General features: G+C 41.1%; 1 pseudogene; it reads right to left on the bottom strand.

Annotated features, from left to right (window-relative positions):
- Positions 1 to 5,745: 5,745 nt before the first annotated feature.
- The window catches only part of LOC102429440, a 55,271-nt pseudogene continuing 39,925 nt past the window's right edge, over positions 5,746 to 21,091 (bottom strand).

Raw genomic sequence — 21,091 nt, 5'->3', positions numbered from 1 at the left:
AATTCTCTTTTAAATGTACAAATGTGATCTCCTAATTAATATTTTGTCATCAGTATTATTACATTTATTAAAGAGGCAGTATAGCCAACTGATTAAAAAATTCTACTAAAGGACATTAAAGATAATTTAGTAAATGAAAATATGTCCTATTTTAGATTAAAAAAACTCAATACTTTAAGCTTATTAATCTAGTCACTTTCTTCAAAATAATCTATACTACCCATGTATTTTTATTTAATATCGAAGCAATATTTTCTTGAGAACTTATAAATTATCCTAAAATTAATTTTTAAAGTGGATAAATGAAAAAACCTAGAAAATTTGGAAGGACTAAAAAAAAATAACGATAAGGATACTTATCATACTACATATTAAAATTTATAAATTACTGTATTTAAAACAGAACATCTATAGGAGGCACAGAAACAGTCTAAATTGAAACATAATAAAGTAGTCAGAAATAGACCCAGGAATATGTGGTAGTTAGTTATATGATAAATAAGATGGCATTTTAAATTGGTGAAAAGAAAAGAATTTCCAATAAATCATGTGTTACTGGCTAGACATTTGGGAAAAAAGAAAGCTGAATCCCTTAAAGGAAAATAGCTTCCAAATGGATCAAAGATTTAAATGTATATTTTTGAAAAGATAAGAAAAGGGAAGAAAGAAACCAGGCCCTAGTCATTTTGGCTCAGTGGATAGAGTGTGGGCCTGAGGACTGGGGGGTCCTGGGTTTGATTCTGGTCAAGGGCACATACCCAGAGTTGAGGGCTTGATCCCCAGTAGGGGGCCTGCAGGAGGTAGCGGATCACTGATTCTCTCTCATCATTGATGTTTCTTTCTCCCCTTCTCCCTTCCTCTCTAAAATCAATCAAAATATATTTAAAAAGAAACCAGAAAACATGGGTGAATAATTTTATAATCTTAGAATGGAAAAATCTTCCTAAGCAATATAACTAATTCAGGATCCATAATTAAATTTTGATAAGTTTGGTTATATAATAATGTAAACTTTCTGTACCATGAAATACACTTAAAGTAAATCTAAACACAAAGTACAAGCTGGCAAATATAGGAGAAAGAATTACTATGCTTAACATATGAAGAACTCTAGCATATCAATGAAACTGAACCACTCCAACAGAAATATGGGTAAAATAAATAACAGGCAGTTCAAACAAGGAGAAAATACAAGGACTGATAAACATGTGGAAAATTAGTCACTCTCACTAATAGAGAAATGGAAAAGAAATCAGTTATATTATTTTTCACGCATGAAACTAGTAGATGTTTATGTGACTCTACAGGGAACACTGAAGTGTCCAAGTCCTACCGGTGTGAATATAATTCTATAGATTTCTGGAAGGCAGTGTGGGAGTGTGTATTATATCTTAAATTAGATACCTTTGGCCTAACAACTTCCAAAATTTATCCCAAGGAGATCATTGTGTGGGTTAAATTAATATATATATATATGTTATATATATATATATATATATATATATATATATATATATATATATATATATATGAATTCTCCTTAATGTATATAAATAATCTATAAATGTCCCTCAGTATTAATCTGATTCAACTAATTATGGTAAAAATTGTAGAACCATTATATATCCAATAAAATACCAATATAGATCTCAATATAATTACCCAGAAAGATGCTCATGACATATTTTTTGGTTGAGAAGTTTAAAAATTAGTAGGTAAAGAATAAACTGAGTGTAAAATTATATGTAACTAGAGGCCTCATGCACGAATTCATGCACCAGTGGGGTCCCTCTGCCTGGCCTGCAGGATTGGGCCAAAACTGGCTCTCTGACATCCCCTGAGGGGTCCTGAATTGCAAGAGGGTGCAGGCCAGGCAGAGGGACCTCACCAGTGCACGATTGGGGCCAGGGAGGAACGCAGGAGATTGGCCAGCCAAGGTGGGACCACAGAAGGGCTCCAGCCCATCTCGCTCAGTCCTGATCCGCCGGACCCCAGCAGCAAGCTAACCTATCGGTCGGAGCGTCTGCCCCCTGGTAATCAGTGCACGTCATAGCGAGCGGTTGAGCGGCCTTATCATATTATTAGCATGTTATGCTTTGATTGGTTGAACGGCCAACTGGACGACTGGACACTTAGCATATTAGGCTTTTATTATATAAGATAAGACCCATCTATGTAGATGTACACATAGAAATATACAAACTTTTACCACCCTGTATTACTTATATTTCCCTTTAATACAAGTAACAGGAACTAATCCAAACTGATTTAAGCCAGTGGTCGGCAAACTGCGGCTCTTTGGCCCCTTGAGTGTGGCCACAAAGTTTCAATCGCACTGTACGTGCGAGCCCGCATGTGGTATTTTGTGGAAGAGCCACACTCAAGGGGCCGCAGTTTGCCAACCACTGATTTAAGCAAAAGGCGAACTTTTTAGTTCAGATGGATGAAAAGTGTAGAGTTTTGGTTTGCTTTCAGGCACCTCTCTTCCCCAGGCTTCAACCAGGGTCATCAGGAAGAGTCAGTTTTTCTCTGTTCCCAGTTTCTGCTCTGCTTTTTCTGTGGTGGCTCTATTTTCAGAACGGTATCTCCCCTCATGGTGGCAAGATGACTACCACCGTTTTTGCATCTCCTCCCATTTCAGCACTAACATGAAACAAAGTCTTTTTTCTGATTACCCAGTTTAAAGCTCTGGGTTCATTGGGCCTGGTTGACTTGACTTGGGACCTGTGCCCATATTAAAATCAACTCTGTGCTCTAGAGAATGTAAGATTGCTATTGGCTTAGGCCTGTGCATCACATGATCCACCATATATCCATCATGCCCACAGGTAACGCAGGATAATACCTACAGCTTGTAGCCTGAGATTTGGATTGGGTAGGGAGAGAGAGGAGGAATCTCCTTAAAGGAAAACAGATGGTATTATTATTACCTGAAGAGGGTAAGTGGATGCTTCACTACTAAAAGAACAAAAGAAGTTTGTCTATTTATTATGATGTTTCTGGACATATTAATTCTCTGTTTCCTACTTTTATGTGCTATTTGAGAATTTACCATTTTTAGCAAAAAATATGAAAAACTATTAGCTTGCATCATTTTTATATTTTAAAAATACATCTATTTTCAATACAAATCATATAGACAGATATTTATTTCTCTAGTTCATGCTATGTTTGCTCTTTTGTGTTTCTGCCTTATCTTTTGCTTATTTATTTTTCTTTCCTATGAACCTCTCAGTATTACCTCTTTCTGTTATATTTCCGTAGTTATTCAAGCATCCAAAGTCACAAACCTAAGAAACCATGCAAAAACTGAACTGTTACCCTAGGAAGCATTTCAGAGAAAGAAGTGCAGAAGTAAAGAACTAGAAGGTGGCTCCACATGTTTGAAGGCTGCATTAGGGGACTCATTTTGATGTTATATTTACACTAGAGGCCTGGTGCATGAAATTCGTGCACGGTGGTGTGTGTGTGTCCCTCAGCCCAGCCTGCACCCTCTCCAATCTGGGACCCCTTGAGGGATAAAGGGCAATCGGACATCCCTCTCACAATCCAGGACTGCTGGCTCCCAACTGCTCGCCTGCCTGCCTGCCTGATTGCCCCTAACCACTCCCCTGCCAGCCTGATCGACGCCTAACTGCTCCCCTGCTGGCCTGATTGCCCCTAACTGCCCTCCCCTGCCGGCCTAGTCGCCCCTGTCCTCCCCTGCAGGCCTAGTTGCCCCGAACTGCCCTCCCCGGAAGGCCTGATTGCCCCCAACTGCCCTCCCCTGCAGGGCTGGTCCCCCAACTGCCCTCCCTTTCAGGCCTGGTCCCTCCCAACTGCTCTCCCCTGCTGCCCTGATTGCCCACAGCTGCCCTCCCCTGCTGGCCATCTTGTCTTGGCCATCTTTGACCACATGGGGGCGGCCATCTTGTGTTTTGGAGTGATGGTCAATTTGCATATTACTCTTTTATTAGATAGGATAGCAAACACAACAATTTTTTACTTTGCTTGCAACTTTCTATGCAATTGCAGGAGGGAAGGGTGGCTTTCCAAAGCCTACTTGATCCTGTTTTTGGTGAATGGTTTATTTAGATCAGTGCCTCAAAAAGTGTTCATGTACATGTGCATCACCTAGGGATCTGTTAAAATGCAGATTCTGATCCATATGTCCATGTAGAGGCCTAAGAGTCTTTGTTTCTCACATACTCCCAGATGGAGTTAAATGCTACAAATATTTCGTGGAAGAGCCACACTGATGGGGCCAAAGAGCCTCATGTGGCTCGCAAGCCGCGGTTTGCCGACCACGGGTCTAGGGCAAACTCAGAGCCATGGGTTTTTACTTTATTTCTGCCAACCAATAGGATTAGTCATGTAGAAGAAGCAAGGTGCAAAGAGCTTCTCTGAGAGGAGTATTTTAAAACTTAGATGCTTAGTTATGCAACATAGTGGCACCTCTTTCTCACTCTGGGTCCATGTGACCTTGGGCAGCAGACACAGCCTTGCCCTGGCTTTCAACACCAATAACAACAAAAGACCTAAGCCATTTAACCTGTCAGAAGCCAGTTTTTGTGGCTGCATATGAATTCACTTTGGGTTACAAACATTTTTAATAATGCTTGTGTTTTTAAACTTCCCATACCCTCTCCAACTCCAGGGCTAAGATGGATGGAATTTGAGAATTAAGATAAAGGGCAGGAGTCTGCCTTGTTCAAGAGGGGAGCGAGAGAGAGAGAGAGAGAGAGAGAGAGAGAGAGAGAGAGAGAGAGACCCTTCTCCTCCATTGGTTTGTGTGCCCTTCTTTCAGCTTGCTCAGGAACCAAACTTGCTTTTAGAAACTCTAGTAGGCGATTCCAAAATGGTAGCTCTGCTATAATATTTACTTATGTATAAGCATCCCACTTGCCCTTCAGTTCCTACTCTGTTCCTGAATGTGGCTGCCCTGCTGGGTGAGCCATGATGCTATCTCCTGTGGGCCCTTGCTGCTCTCCTGTCTGCACACACAGGCTACCTCATTTTCTGGGAGCTTTCCGGGACATTCAGACTGTACTCAGCACCTACAACTACCTACTGACTCCTACTGAGTCCAGTGGCTAGGGATTTCCCCCTCTTTCTTTGGCTATGCTTCTATGACAGTTATTGGCACTTGCTAAGAAGACAGAGCGACGTGGTAACATAAGCATCTATAACAACAAAAAGAACTTGTTTATGAAGAAATGTATCACCAAAACCTATATGTATTTTTACCAAAGACATTGAGCTTTGGTAACCAAAAATATCTCATAGTAAACAACAACTTTTTACTGTAAAATCATGACGCTTGTTTGATAATGGATGTTGGTGGACCATTGATGTAGACAAAGTCCTAATATGTAGGTTTAACCTTTAACCTTGCCCCCAGAGCACAGAGACCCCCACAGTGTTCTCCTGTGGCTTGGCAATTCGTCTCCCACTTCCTTCTCTAGGCCTTAGACACTTGGTGTCTGGGGACCCTACAGGACTTTAGAGTCAATGCCTCTAGCATTGTATATAGACAAAGTCTTGCATATGTATGTGACTAATTTGGGGGGGGGTGTCTTGTTTAAACACATCTGTGAACTTGGCTGGATGAATACAGTTGGGAGATCTGGTGACAGGTACCAACAAGCAGTATCAGGGCTGCTGTAATACAGGGAGAAGGCATGGTTATTTAAAAATACTTTTTTTATTCAGAACTGGGTGTGGCGGAAGAACAGCAACTGTGCTGAGAACTGGAGGATGACAGAGTTATGATGCTGGAAGCTCTTCTTGACTCTGAAACAAGGCCTGCTCGCCAAAGTGCTTGCCAGTTGCACTTCTCACCCCCTCCAGGCCGCCTATCCCTGCGCGTGTAGTATGAAACTGGGGCAGTGTGGACAGGAAGCAGCTGGCGGGCTGCTGGAAAGAGTCCAAGAGGGGGCCATCCAGGGCCCACACGTTGGAGTGGCGCTGCTGCATGAACTGGTTGGTCAAGATAGCCTTCCATTCCTCTTTGCGCTGAGCCAGCGCCACGTCCAGCGGCGTGGTGCCCAGGATGTACCCATTCATCTCTGTCACAGCCTTCGTTGCCTCTTCTGGAGAGGAAAAACACACAAAGCCAAGCCCTGGGCTGGCCACCCTCTGTCATCAGCCTGGCACTGGTGATCGCTCCGTAGGGAGGAAACTCTTTCCTGTCTCTCAGAACCAAGTAGTCCTCCAGGTTCTTCGCATACCAGTTCACGCCCTGCTAATGGTTCAGCCGGTCCTGCTCCATCTGCTGGAACCTTCGCTTGAGCTCATTCTGCCGCTCCTGGGCATGGCCCACATAGAGCCGCTGCCCGCCAACCTCCTTCCCGCTCTGTACAGCCTTCTGCTTCTCAAAGGTGACAAAGCCAAAGCCTTGGGAGTGGCCGCTATCGTTGCTCCTCGCCTTCACACTCAGCATCTTCCCAAACTGGGAGAAGACTCCTCCAGGCCCTGCTCGTCTATGTCCATCTGTGGTTCTTCAGATAGATGTTGGTGAACCCCACGGCCCGAGCCCCAGCTCTGCCTCCCGTTCTTGTCAAGGCTTGCAGGGGCTAAAGAGGACTTTGCGGTCATTCAGCTACATCCCATTCAAAATGCTGATGGCCTGCTGCGCAGCCTCACGGGTCTCCACATGGACAAAGTCAAAGCCTCGGGAGCCGCGATCCTCACATACCACCTTGCAAGACAGGATGTTCCCAGCGGTGGAGAAGGTGTCATCCTTGTTGTCAAGGGACTCCTCCGGGTTCTCCATGAAGATGCTGCCCACACCCGACTTTCCAAGTCCTGGGTCTCGCTGGGACCACCCGGTGCAGTTGGCCTTTGATAACCTCCAAGTTCATGTGTCCGGTGTCCGCGCCGCATCGGCCGATGCTGGAAGGTGATGTAGGCGCAGCCCAGCGAGGGCCACATCGCGGCTCACGTTGATAGATAAGGAGGGCCCGGCAGGGGGGAGCATAGCCTCGGCCCCCTCGGGGTGCAGGTCGCCCATGTAGAGCGAGGCAAGTGGGAAGCCGGGCCGCTGGCGTTCTTGGTGGGCGGCGGGGGAGACCAGGAGCCGGTGCCCGCATGCGTCACCCGAGTGGGAACCTAGGCGGAGGCGGCGGGGCGCAGGAGACAAGGGACTCTCCTGTGACTAATTTTTAAATACATCAGGAGGAAAAGATTTAAGTTCATCGGTTTGGGGATATAAAACTTAAGCTATGGCAGAACACATAAAGGATTCCAATATGTTTTGAATAACCCATTTATTCTAGAGCATCTGGCAAACATAAACTTGGAAATATGGAAGAACCTCCATGTTAACAATGGCCACTTTCCAAAGAGCTGTAAGGGACATAGATTTAAAAACAACAACAACAAAGCACAAACCACAGTCATCTGCCACAGAGGTAATGACGGCAGGAATCAGAAAGGCTGGTGATAATGAGCGGAAGGCTATGCCTTTAAGTCCTGCCAGGGAAAGCCAATTCAATGAAACGAGGGTTTAATTAGAAAAACAAAGATGACTTTCACTTCTATTTTTAATTTCGTGGATGAAAAGTAAGCCTCAGAAATATGAAAGAACCAAATAAAGGCATCAAGTAAGAAGAACTTAAACTTCTTCTCCTGGTTTGTGGGGGGCTGGGGAGTTTGAGAGCAGAAGATCGTTTGGCAAGCAATAGATAAATATCAGCAAACTGAAGTCGTTGACTTTGCCTTAAGTGGCAAAATGCATGATGAAGACAAGGCTGAAGGAGTCTGAGTTGTATATAAACATGGAGGCAATTATTGGTCTTATTTATTGGCTTATAAAGCACATCTTGCTTAATAGAAGGTGCTGTGGTGGAAAGCAGAATGTCTATTAAAATCTCAAAGTGGAGACATTCTGAGAGCTGAAGTCCTACAGAGAATTTCTAGGTACTTCAGAAAAGAAAAGATTATATGTAGATCTATGGTTATGAAAGAGTTTCACTAAATAAGGATTCTAATTTCGAAGTGAATGCTGTGCCATGTGCTCAGATGGTAATAATGTGTTGAACGTAAATAAAGAATTTAGGCGAAAGCATGAAAACAAATTAAGATATTTTAAATCTAATTTATTATTCTTACATCATTTTTAAACTTTTTTTTTCTGGGTGAGGGATGGTGGGGGGTTGGGGAGGATGATGAAAAGAGTTACAGAAAGAGAAGTGCCACAGTGGTTAAGTCAAAATCAGTTAGTGCAGAGAAACTCGCTGGGAGGTCTATCATATTTTTTTACATTTGTAATAAACCCAAAATTGTATTGGTCTTCTTTTTTCCCCCTAAACTGGCAAGTTTATGTGGCTGTATTTATCTATACCAGGTCTGAGTGGGCATACACGCAAACCAAAAAGTTCAAAAAAATTTTTTTGTCTGTCTCCAGGACATTTTAAAACTAATTTATTTAACTCTACATCATCATTAAGAAAGATTATTTAAACAGAGGCACAGTCTACTCTTTGAATATCCTACCCTGGAACTAAAATTAGCAACAAAACCCATGAATTTAAACCATTCCAAGTTTTGCATCCAATCGTATTAACCTTTCTACCAGTTTTTCCTGCTCAGTTTAATCTGATAGCCCCAAGAGATGGGTTCTGAAGGAATGCCTGAGCTCTTGGGGAAGGAAGTGGTTAAGAAGGACGAAGTACATTTCTTGGCAGAGTTTCTGAGCATGCAGTGATCTTGCTCAGGGCTGGAGTAGATAGTGCCTAATATCAATATGTCTAAAAGTATAACTTAGAGGTGTCAAAAGGCTTACCAGCTCTAAAGTACCTATGTTATCACCATAGTTTACTCATCAAGGATACATTTGTTAATTAAACATTTTGGTGAGAGAGGGTACCTATCTTGTGCAGAGTTTGTGTTTGGCATTTATGGAAGGTTGGGGGTGGGGTGGGGAATAAGACATGGCCTTTGATTTCAAGAACAGATCCACCTCACATTTTCCAGGCCCTGTCAAGAATGCAAATGGAAGCCCCCATACCATATGTCTAAATATTTTAAAGCCATAAATTAAATTTTTAAACAGCTTATTGAGATATCTTAGATATATAAAATTATGTATATTTAAGGGATACAGCATGATGTTTTGGTATATGTCTATACTGTGAATAGATCACTACAATTAAGCTAAATAACTTTTTCATCACCTTTACATAGTTACTATTTTGCATGTATGAGAGAGAAAGAGAGAGAGGGAGAGACTAAACAAAGAAGCTAAGTCTAAAATGTAAATGGGAATGTTAAAAGGTCAAAAATACTCATGACAATTTTATAGATAACAAAGTCGAAAGATTTACACTAGTGGATATCAACGCATATCATAAATCTACAATTAATAAAACAATATGGTATTCAGAAAAGGAGAAAAAAATCAAGAGAACATTGTAAAGAATTAAAAAACAGGCCTATACCCAAAAGAACATTTGATTTGTGACAATAATGGTCCTGCTCTGAGTGAGGGAAGGGCAGCCTTTCCAATAAGTCAGTGGTTCTCAACCTTCTGGCCCTTTAAATACAGTTCCTCATGTTGTGACCCAACCATAAAATTATTTTCGTTGCTACTTCATAACTGTAATGTTGCTACTGTTATGAATCGTAATATAAATATCTGATATGCAGGATGGTCTTAGGCGACCCCTGTGAAAGGGTCGTTTGACCGCCAAAGGGGTCGCAACCCACAGGTTGAGAACCACTGCAATAAGTGATGTTGAGTCAATTGGCTAACTACATATGGAACTGAATGAAATTGCATACCCAAACATCAATTCCTGGTAAATTGTAGATCTAAATGTGAGAGGTAAAGCATCAATACTTTCAGAAGATAGCATGGGAACATCTTTCTGAAACTTAGGGATGAAAAGCTATTTTACAACAACATAAAAGCACTAACCATGAAGAAAAATATTTATAAATTGAACTTTATAAAAATTAAGTTCTGTTTATCAAAAACATCATTAACACAGTGAAAAGTTAAACCAGAAGACATTTTCTATACATATATCTTGCTGGATTCATATCCAGACTATATAAGGAACTCCTACAAATAAGAAAAATACAGATTACACAATAGAAAATGGGCAAGAAATTTGAGTAGGCACTTCACAAAGAGAATATCCAAATGGCCAAGAAATGTGAACATGCGCTAAACCTGTTAGTCATTAGGGAAATACAAATCAAAACCCCAATGAGATATAAAAACATATTCACCAAAATGGCTAACATTTTCTAAATGATTATCAAGTGTTGGTATAAATGTAGACCTCTTGTACTTTGGTGATGAAAATATAAATTGATACAACCACTTTAGAAAACTTATTTGTAGTGTATATTAAACCTGAAAAAATCTTATTCAGAGACCTAGTAATGTAACTTTTAGATATATAACCACCAGAAATGCATACATATGTGCATCAAAACAATGGACAAAAATGTTTAGAGCAGTATTATTTGCAATAGTCCCAGGTTTTTCATCACTAGTAACAAGGATAAATATATTGTTGTACTAGAGGCCCGGTGCACAAAAATTTGTGCACTCGGGGGGGGGGGGGTCCCTCAGCCCAGCCTGTGCCCTCTCGCAGTCTGGGACCGCTCAGGAGATAATGACCTGCTGGCTTAGGCCCGCTCCCGGGTGGCAGAGGGCAGGCCCAATCCCTAGGTGCAGCCCCTGGTCGGGCTCAGAGCAGGGCCGATTGGGGAATTGGGGCGCCGCCCCCTATCATGCACAGAGCAGGGCGGATCGGGAGGTTGCGATGCCACCCCTAGTCACGCTCAGGGTAGGGCCGATTGGGGGGTTGGGGCACCGCCCCCTGTCACGCACAGAGCAGGGCCCATCAGGGGGGTTGGGGCTCCGTACCCTGTCACACACAGAGCAGGGCCGATCAGGGGGGTTGGGGCTCTGTACCCTGTCACGCACAGAGCAGGGCCCATCAGGGGGTTGGGGAGCTCCCCCCTGTCACTCACAGAGCAGGGCCGATCAGGGGGTTGAGGAGCTCCCCCCTGTCACTCACAGAGCAGGGCCGATAGGGGAGTTGGGGCACCGCCCCCTGTCACACACAGAGGCGCAGGGCGATCAGGGGGTTTGGTCGCTGCCCCCCTGTCACGCTGATCCCGGTGCCGGGAGGCCTCGCTGCTCCGCTGATCCCGGTACTGGGAGGCATATTACCCTTTTACTATATAGGATAGAAGCCTGGTGCACGGGTGGGGGCTGGCTGATTTGCCCTGAAGGGTGTCCTGGATCAGGGTGGGGGTCCCCACTGGGGTGTCTGGCCAGCCTGGATGAGGGTATGATGGCTGTTTGCAGCTGGTCACACACCCTTCAGGGTGGGGGTCCCCACTGGGGAGCCTGGCCAGCCTGGGTGAGGGGCTGAGGGCCGTTTTCAGGCTGGCGGGTGACTGAAGCTCCCAACCTGTTCTTTTTTCCTTTTTTTTTTTTTAATTCTGGGCCAGCTTTAGCTCTGAGGCTCGGCTCCAGCTATGAGACCTCCACTGCTGAAAGCAGGTTTCTGGCCTTTGTTTACCTTCTGTATTTGAAACAATGTTGCGGTCCTGCTGGCTGAAGCCCGGGGTTTTGTTTAGCTTCTATATTTGTTACAATGTTGCTTAGAGTGCAGCTGAGAGGCCGGCAAGGCAGGCGGGGAAGCTTGGCTTCCTCTGTCACTGAAGCAAGCAAGCCTCCCTGTTCGCGTCAGCTGCCTGGCTGCCGGCCGCCATCTTGGTTGGCAGTTAATTTGCATATCTCACTGATTAGCCAATGGGAAGGGTAGTGGCCGTACGGCTAATTACCATGTTTCTCTTTTATTAGATAGGATAGTTATACTATGAAGTGATGATCAGCCATGAGAATGAACTACACTATATGCAACAGTAAGAGTGAATCTCATAAATATTATATTGCATGAAAGAAGTAAAACAAAAGAGCACATTCTATTTTATAAGTTAAAAAACACCCAAACTAATCTAGATGTTTGGATATGGCTACTTTTGGGGTAGAAGAGAATGAATGACCCTAAAGAGGCCATGAGGTGGGTGTCTGGATGCTGACAATGCTCTACTTCTGGATCTATGAAGGTCACTGTGTAGAAATGTATCAAGTTGTATAGTTATAATTTATGTAGTTTTGGGAAACATTGAATACTTTGAACACATGTGTTTAAATGCTATGAAGAAGCCCTGGCCAGTGTGGCTCAGTTGGATGAGCATTGTCCTAGGCACCAAAAAGCTGCTGGTTCGATTCTCATCAGGGCACATGCCCCAGGTTGCAGGTCCAATCCCCGGTAGGGTGTGTACAGGAGGTAGCCCATCCATGTTTTGCTCTCACATCAGTGCTTCTCTCTCTTTCCCTTTCTCTCTCTCTCTCTCTCAAAATCAATTTTAAAAAATGTAAAGAAAAATAAACAGTGATGAAGTAGAGAACAGGTTGGAGAAGTGAGGGAGGGGCGGGTCCGGAAAAGGCTTTCTGAGGAAGTGATACATGAGGTGAATCCTGGAGGATAAGAAAAAGGCCCACAGCTAGGGGAATCTGTGTGCTCTCTGCAAAAATGAGTGCATTTCCTCACTGTCGCACAGATACAAGGTAGTTTTCTGCTTAATTCATCTTTGTCGTCTGTCAAAGATCAAGGCTCCATGACACAAAATATCCATTTGGATGGATGAGGGACTAGGGAAGACTCAGAAATAGGAGATACTGTCTAGAAAATGAACATGTGTAGGGAGGAGAAACCTAAGAAGGGAGAGCCCTGACTGAAGAGGAGACCATGGGAGAGATGACAAAGAAAAAAAGGAGAATAATGAACCCAACCTTGGCTTCCTTCATAACTTCACCTATCTTGATCTCAGAGATCAAGTGCTAAAATCAAGGCCAGAAATATCAAGAAAAAAAAATGACCAGGAAAGAAGAAAGCATCTAAAGTTAGTTGCAAAATATTTAGTTATGTGTGTGTGGACAACATACATGTGTAGATCTATTGATGAGTTCACATGAGCAAATCTGCACGAGGGAGCTGAGTGGACAGAACATGCATAAGTCGGGGGTTTAGAAAGGAAAGATGGAGAGGTGGGGGCTCCATTAATAAAGATAATGTGAAAATCAGATACAGAAGTTTGTGTGACATCTTCAGGGGGAAAATTAATCATTTTATAGACATTTGTCACTTTTTAACAAAATTAGTACATGCACAAAAATTAAAATTCAAAAGCCTTCAGGCCAAAAGGGGAATGCAATGAAGATGAAGCAAAGTCTCCTGGAAGCCTTCCTAGGTTCCGTAATGGATATTATGAAGGAATGAATTACAGTCACATTCAAAAACCATGACAACGACAACAAAATCATACTGACCTTCAGTCACATTTTTGCATTATTTAGAAAGCGCCTGATATGTTGCTCCCCTGCATAAATAGGACTTTCATACACATCTGGAGTATAGGTGTGTTCATGCTCTTAGGCTAGAAGCTTTATAGACAGAAGAGAGTGAAGATGCCAACCTTCTGAGCATCATAGCAACACAAAGACTGACAGGTTCACACACAGCTAACTGCGTGGTGTTTGAGAGAAAGCCAGTGTAATTAACCAGTCCTCCCAATTGTTACTTCAGGTATGTGTTGTCCACAAAAAAGGTTCAAAATAGTCAGATTAGTTTGGTAGTAGAAATAGTCTGAAATAGGAAAATACAAAATCCAAAGACAGCTCACGGAGTTCTAAAATTATCACTATAAAATGTACTTTTGCAGGTGTGAGCCAGATGCTGTAAGGTTATTTTAAGGTACTTTCTCTTCTGCAGAGACTTTCCTTTCAACATATCCTCAAGGATTATATATCGATGATTCACACTTGTGTTGAACACACTCCAAATTGCCTGAGCAGGAGTTACTTCTAACAAAAATCAAACGAAGGCTTTTGAAGATTTATTTGACTGGTGTTTTCTTAGGAGTCATTTATTTTCTAGCATTTCAGGGGGCAAACATCTGAAAAATTAAAATATAGTGGGACATTGCAATCATTAAAAAGTAATCAGTGATAATTAACTGAGAGCTTTTAAAGCAGTAAAAGAAAGTCATAATACATTTTTATTTACAGAATCCTTATTGCATGAAGTAATATTCAGCTCATTACAATAAAAGACTTTCTCTTGGGGCAAACAGGTATGAAATAGCTGGGAAAAGAAATTTGATATCGTAAAATATATAAATGACACACCCCATTGTCTTCAGTAAACGTACATATGTATAGCCTAGACATAACAAAAAAGATTAATAAATATATACTATACATTTATGGTAGGGTTGAATAGAGATAAATTACATTTTATTACACTATAGGTAAAACTAGAGAAATATTTGGACTTCTTTCCCCAAATTTCCCACTAGGCCTATGTCCAAAAAATAAATGTTAGAAAAATGCAGTGTACATTTATCATGTAGGACACATAAAACCGGGAGTGAGGCTGTGACAGGGATCTGTATGTCACAACAGGGGGACGTCCTGGACATGCACTAGCATAGCCTTTCTGGGAAGAGTGATGGGGAAAACAATTATCTAGTGTTGAGGCATTTTCCTAGGCTAATTGGGATGTGACGATATTGTAGTAGAATCCTCCCTCTGACTGTTCTTACTAGTTTCCAATGACTGCAGCAGAGAAATTTCACCTTGTGGCTTTCCCTTCTCTAGGAAACGATGTGTCTCAGGGGAATAGCCATGGCTCTCAGCTAATTTCATCCCTGCCAGTGATGCATTTGCCAGACCTATCCTGGAGAGAAGCATCTGTAGGCTGCCTACCACGCAGTTATCATGACTCATTAGACACAATCTCTGGAACCACACCCATGAAGACCCTCCCAAGATACACACCTCACTCCCACCTGACCCCTCTCCCCTTTATCATTTCTCCATCTCTGCTGCCTCTCTATCTAGGGCTCTTTCTCAGGTTTCCTTTCCCAAACTCTCACTCTGTTATTCTTTTCTCATCTCCTAGCCATCTTGTTGTCATCCTCTTTGTCTCTATTTTGTCCTCCATCTCCTTTACTTCCTTTATCCTACTTTCCTGTCTATTTCCCCTGTCCCTCTTTCATCTACTTAGTGTGTTCTTTGGGGATGGATGCCTCTCTGAGCATATTCTCAGATGATTTCAACAGCTTTCCTCAATGTCGCATCTTTGCCCCACTACACACCTCACCCTTGGTCCAAGCTGAACCCTTGAATTCCAAACACATCATCCCCTTTAGGAAGGTAGAGTGAGTTAGACAGGTAGATACCTTATAGAAAATCAACTTCCTATTGATTTATTGCTATCAGCAACACATTTAGGCCAGAATTTCAAGGGCCTTGCCTTTTCAGAGTTTCCTGTTTTTAAGGCTTCTGTTTGATTTATGCTTAAAGCCAGTAAATTGTTTCCTTCAAAATAGGAGGCCAAAAGCTAATTTTATCTCATTAAAATGAAGGCTGTTTCTTTGAAAATCTAGCCAAAAATATTGGTGGAATTGCTCTATTCATCAAGGCTCAAAAGACCAAGAGAATGCACATCTTTGGGAGGAAGAAAAATGACAGTGTTGTGGCTACAATCTAAATGATTGAGGTAGATGTCAGAGCCAGCAACTGATATCACTGTGATGAGTTACCAGGGCCTGCATTTCAGAGATGAAATGGCTGAGGAAATTAAGCCTATAGTACGCCAATGCATCATCTCCCTGCTACTGTTTTATTGTCTGTGGGAAATAGTTCAGAGTCAGACCCCAGGAAAGAGGGCGCTTGGAGATCTGTTGGTGGGTGCTCTGCTCATGGAGTGAATGGGAACATGGCTCCATACACCACAACCTTGGAATGTAGACTCCCTCAACCCCCAAATAATATTAACAACTATACGATAATGAAAACTGAGCCCCTGGATTATGTGCCCACTTTCCCCTTTTTTTCAAAATGCTGTTTGATTCTTACACTGTGAATTCTCTTACGATAAAAGTGGGAGTTAAAAATAGTGCTTATCTGTGTTGTCCTTGACAGGATTTCAAATGAAGCCAAATTCTCTCCTCCTGCTCGAACCAGACAAGAAGTTATCGCTTTCATGTTTCATTACTGAATCCTATCAGCTGTTTCATGATTCCCAGTTCAGCGTGTGAACATGGGGTTCTTTCTGTGATTACCCCAAATTAGAGTTTACATTATCTGCTTTCTTTCAGGTTTTCTTATTGGATGAAAGAAGCATACTTGGCATTCAGTGGAAACTATGATAATGAAAATGACCCTAGCCAGCCATCCTGGCACTAAAAATATGTGGTTTGCTAATTACAAAAAAGGGAGGGGAAAGCCATTAAGACAGATTAAATCTTTATCTCTTAATGGGCAGCAAGCTCAGAGTTTCCTTGTCTGAAGGGCGTCCTCAAATCAATGGTTGCCTTTATATTAGAGTCTAAGGAATCTGCTTTTGTTACTTGACAAATTCAATAGAAATTTATAGCAATATAAGAAATACTTTGAAGTAGGTAAGGGCACGATCTGAAAATGAAAAGAATACTAGTTAATTGTGTAAAGTACATAAATATTTATCTTCAAGTATGCGTGTGTGCGCACGCAGACACACACACACACACACACACACACACACACATCTCATAACATTTACATTTTCCCAAATGATCATAGAATTTAGAGATCAACCAGTGGTTCTCAAGTTTAGCTTGCATCAGAAACACGGAGAGGGCTTGTTAGAACACAGTGGGTGGCTTCACCCCCGAGTTTCTGATTCAGCAAGTACAGGTGATGCCGCTGCTCCGGCGATGACACCGTGAGAACCTCTGACCTGTGCCAACCCTCTTGACTTACAAACTAGAAACCTGCACTTTCAATACATTGCCTAGTACTAAACACCTTGGGAGTGGATGAGATAAGAAAAGAACCTGGCTGTCTTGCTCCTAGTTTCAGTCTTGGTCTTCTACAGCACTGGTTCTCAAACTCTAATGTGCATGCAAAAGACCTGTAGAAAGAATTTGTGATTCAGTAGGTCTGGGCTGAGACCCCGTGGACACATTTCTAGCGAGCTCCCAGGTGCTGTCCTTGAAGCTTGACCACAGATATGCTTCGAGTAGGAAGGTCCTACACTGTGTTATACAATAGTGTTGTCTTTTTTATGTTAATTACTTACACTCAAAAAATGTAGACCAGATTTTTTTTATAATAAACTTTATTTTAGAGCAGTTTTAGGCTCACAGAAAAATTGAGCAGAAAGTGCAAAGACTTCCCATATACTCCCTCTTCCGACCCCATGCACAATCTTTCCCACTATCAACATCCCTCACCAGAGTGGGACACTTCTTACAATTGGTGAACCTACATCGATGCATTATCACCCAAGTCCATAGATTGCATGAGGGTTCACAATGATCCTTGCAAGTTCTATGGGTTTTAACAAACGTGTAATGGCAGGTGTCCATTATTATAGTATCAGACAATATAGTTTCACCGCCCTAAGAATCCTGGGTGCTCTGCCTATTCACCCCTTCCTCCTGCTAAGCCCTGGCAACCCTGATCTTTTTACTGTCTCCATTGTTTTGCTTTTTTAAAAGAAAGTCATATATTTGAAATTATATAGTATGTAGCATTTTCAGTTTTACTTCTTTCACTTAGGTTCCTTCATGTCTTTTCATGGCTTGACAGCTCATTCTTTATAGTGTGCTGTCACAGGTGTTAGCACAGCTGAATGACATGCCATTGTCTGGATGCACCACAGTTTATCCATTCAAATGTGGAAGGACAGCTTGGTTGCTTCCAAGGTTTGGCAATTAGGAATAAACATCCCTGTGCAAGTTTTCCTGTGGACGTAAGTTTTCAACTCCTTTGGGTAAATACCAAGGAGTGGGATTGCTGGATCAGATGGTCAGAGTATGTTTAGTTTTATAGGAAATGGCCAAACTGAGTTTCAAAGTAGCTGGAGCATCCTGTATCCCCACCAGCAATTCATGAGAGTTCCTATTGCTCTCCAGTCTCACAGCATTTGGTGTTGCTCAGTGTTCCAGATTTTGAGCATTTTAATAGGTGTTTAGTGATATCTCATTATTTTAATAAGGTCTTTTACCCATTTTCAATCAGTTGTAGGCTTTTATTTTGAGTTTCAAGAGTTCTTTCTGTATTTTGGATATTAGTGCTTTATAATGCATGCCTTTTGCAAATGTTTTTTCCAAGTCTGTGGCTTGTCTTCTCATTTTCTTGATAGATATTCTTTTTTTTTTTTTTTAAGGCAAAGGGCCTTATTCATTTCTTAGGTTTTTATTCTTTCATAAGTTTAAGCTTTACTGATTGGCACTAATTCTATATTATGAAAGTATGTGAATTATTAAAAATATATTTTAAACTACTATTTTATTATTTCAGGAGGAAAATGTACTCTGAATATACTGAGCAATTTTATGGATGTGTTAAAACTATTTTAGTGAATAGTTATTAAATAGCCATTGCTAGCTTGTATATCTACCCATTCATTCAAGGGCATTTATTACAAGTACTTTTCCTGTGCCTGAAACTTGGAACATGAGAGTCATAAGACCCAGTCTCTGCCATCAAGTCTAGTCAGGAAGGCAAGTGTAAAATGAAGTGCAGAGTGCGCTGTCGTAGGTGTTAGCACAGCAATACGTACAGGAATGGAACGAGCACTGGAGGGAATGAGTGTTTAAGGATGACTTTCCAGAGGAGGTGACTTCTAAGCTGGATATAAAAATACACTTGGGAGTTTGACAGATTTTGAGAGGGGGAAGGAGGGAGAGACAGACATTCCAGACGGAGAAGTCATAGAACTTAAGACTAGAAGAGGAAAGGCCTGAGGAGGAAGCACCGAGGAAGGTTCACATTTAGGAAGGTGAAGGAGGAAGAGAAAGCAAAATAGAGGGAGGGCATCTTCAGAGCTAATTTCTAAAATGAAATATAATTGATTGTCCACACTGGCTAGGGTGCACACCAGCTTCTTATCAGCTAAGAAAACCCAACACATTATAGCTCAAGAGGACTAATTGTTAAGGCAAACACACTGGCTAAAACTCCAGGGATTCATATAGATTTAAAAGTTGTAATTTTAAAAACATTATCCCACTTAAGCAATTAAAATGTAAGCCAATATATCTGGCCCTGGCCGGTGTGGCTTGGTTGGTTGTGTCCTCCTGTGCACCAAAGGCTCACTGGTTCGATTCCGGTCAGGGTACATGGCCAGGTTGCAGGTTTCCGTCCCTGGTCAGGGTGTGTACGGGAGACAACTGATTGATTTTCCTCTCTCACATTGATTGATTCTCCTCTCTCATCTCAATGTTTCTCTCTCTCTCAAATCAATAAAAAATACAATGTAAACCAATATATGATCATCTATTTTAAGTGAGATATGTTTTTAAGCAATCCAATAGAATAACATCAATTTGTTAGATTGCGAGCTTTAGGAGGGCAGGGAATTTAAGTTCATTTCATAGTCTTTTAAATGTTAACTAATATTTTTACTTCTATTTTGCCCTTTAATTCTTTTAAAACTTATATGTTTTTAAAGAAAGGTCTTCTTTTCTTTCTACATTTATTCTCAGCCTAGCTGAGTTGCAAACCCCTGCTCTTTTTGGCAGTTCACTTCTCTTTAGGGAGCGATCTTTCTCTGACTCAGACATTTCTGCCTTTTCCCCTCTCTCGTGTAAGACCTCTACCTAAATTTTCCAGCTATATTTAAGCTAAAATATCCCTTCTTTCCTGTGTGGGTAATTCATTTCTTTCTAGTTTATTTTCTTCTCTGCAGTTTCCCCATCCTTCCTTGAGAGAAAGGCCTTTTATAGAACTTTGTTAGCTCAACGTATCTGTGCACAGTGATTTAGAGTTATGTTGCAAATTTTCCTCAAATATGACTTTTTAGATTAGGAGAGAATACTTGTAAATACCCAGACTCTCTTCAAATGGAAACTTAACCTATTATCTGCCAATTAACTGATTTTTCTGTTTTCTTTCTAAACTTTTGTCACCATGAATAGTTAAATCCTAAACATTGTTACCAATTTAAGAATTATTCAGTATTTAACACAGTTAATTCATACCTATGGACTGCTATCATGTAAACTCATAAATTGTTAGATTTTAAAATAAAAAGTATAAATATAGAAAAATAAACTCTTGATACCATTAATCAGAAGGAAGAAAATAATAAAGATAAGAACATTAATCAATGAAATTGAAACAGAAAAACAATAGAGAAAATAAATGGGACAAAACACTGATTCTTTAAAAAATCAATAAAATTGATAAATCTCCAACAAAACTGACAAAGATAAAAAGAAAGAGAAGATACAAATCACCAATATCAGGAATAAAATGGGCTATTGAAACAGATCCTGCAGACATCAATGATAAAGGAATACTACAAACAACTTTATGCTCATAAGTTTGACAACTTAAGAAATGGTCTTAAAAATCACATGCTACTAAAACTCATCGAAGATAAAAATAGGCAGCTGAATAATCCTACAAACACCAAATTGAGTTAATAATTTAAAAGCGCCTGAAAAATAAATCTCTAAGTACAGATGGTTTCACTGGAGAAATCTACATTTAAGTAACTAATACCAATTTAACACAATCTCTTGCAGAAAAATAGAAAAGGAGGGAACATTTTCCAGGTTATTTTATGAGGCTTCTATTACCCTGATATCCAAATTAGATAAAGACAATTCAGAAAAAGAAAACCAAAGGCCAATATTTCTCATGAACTTACGTTAAAAAATCCTCAATAAAACAGCAAATCAAATTTACAAATGTGTAATAATAATTATATACCATGACGAAGTGGGACTTATTCCAGGTATGCAAGGCTGGTTCAACATTTAAAAATCAATCATCTACCATATCAACAGGCTAAAGAAGATTATATGATTATATCAATTAATGCAGAAAAGGCATTTTGACAAAATCCAGCTCCCAATCATAATAAAAACCCTTGGCAAACTAGGAATAGAGGGAAAACGTCAACTTGATAAAATGCATCTACAAAGCACCTATTGCTAATGTCATACTTAATAGTGAAGACTCAAGACAAGGATGTCCATTCTCACTTTTTTATTCAACATAGTAGTGAAAGTTCTAGCC

This window comes from Myotis lucifugus, unplaced genomic scaffold, assembly GCF_000147115.1.
Source record: "Myotis lucifugus unplaced genomic scaffold, Myoluc2.0 scaffold_0, whole genome shotgun sequence".
NCBI lineage: Eukaryota > Metazoa > Chordata > Mammalia > Chiroptera > Vespertilionidae > Myotis > Myotis lucifugus.
Note: the sequence above shows the minus strand (reverse complement) of the source record. Positions and strands in the feature narration are given on the sequence as shown.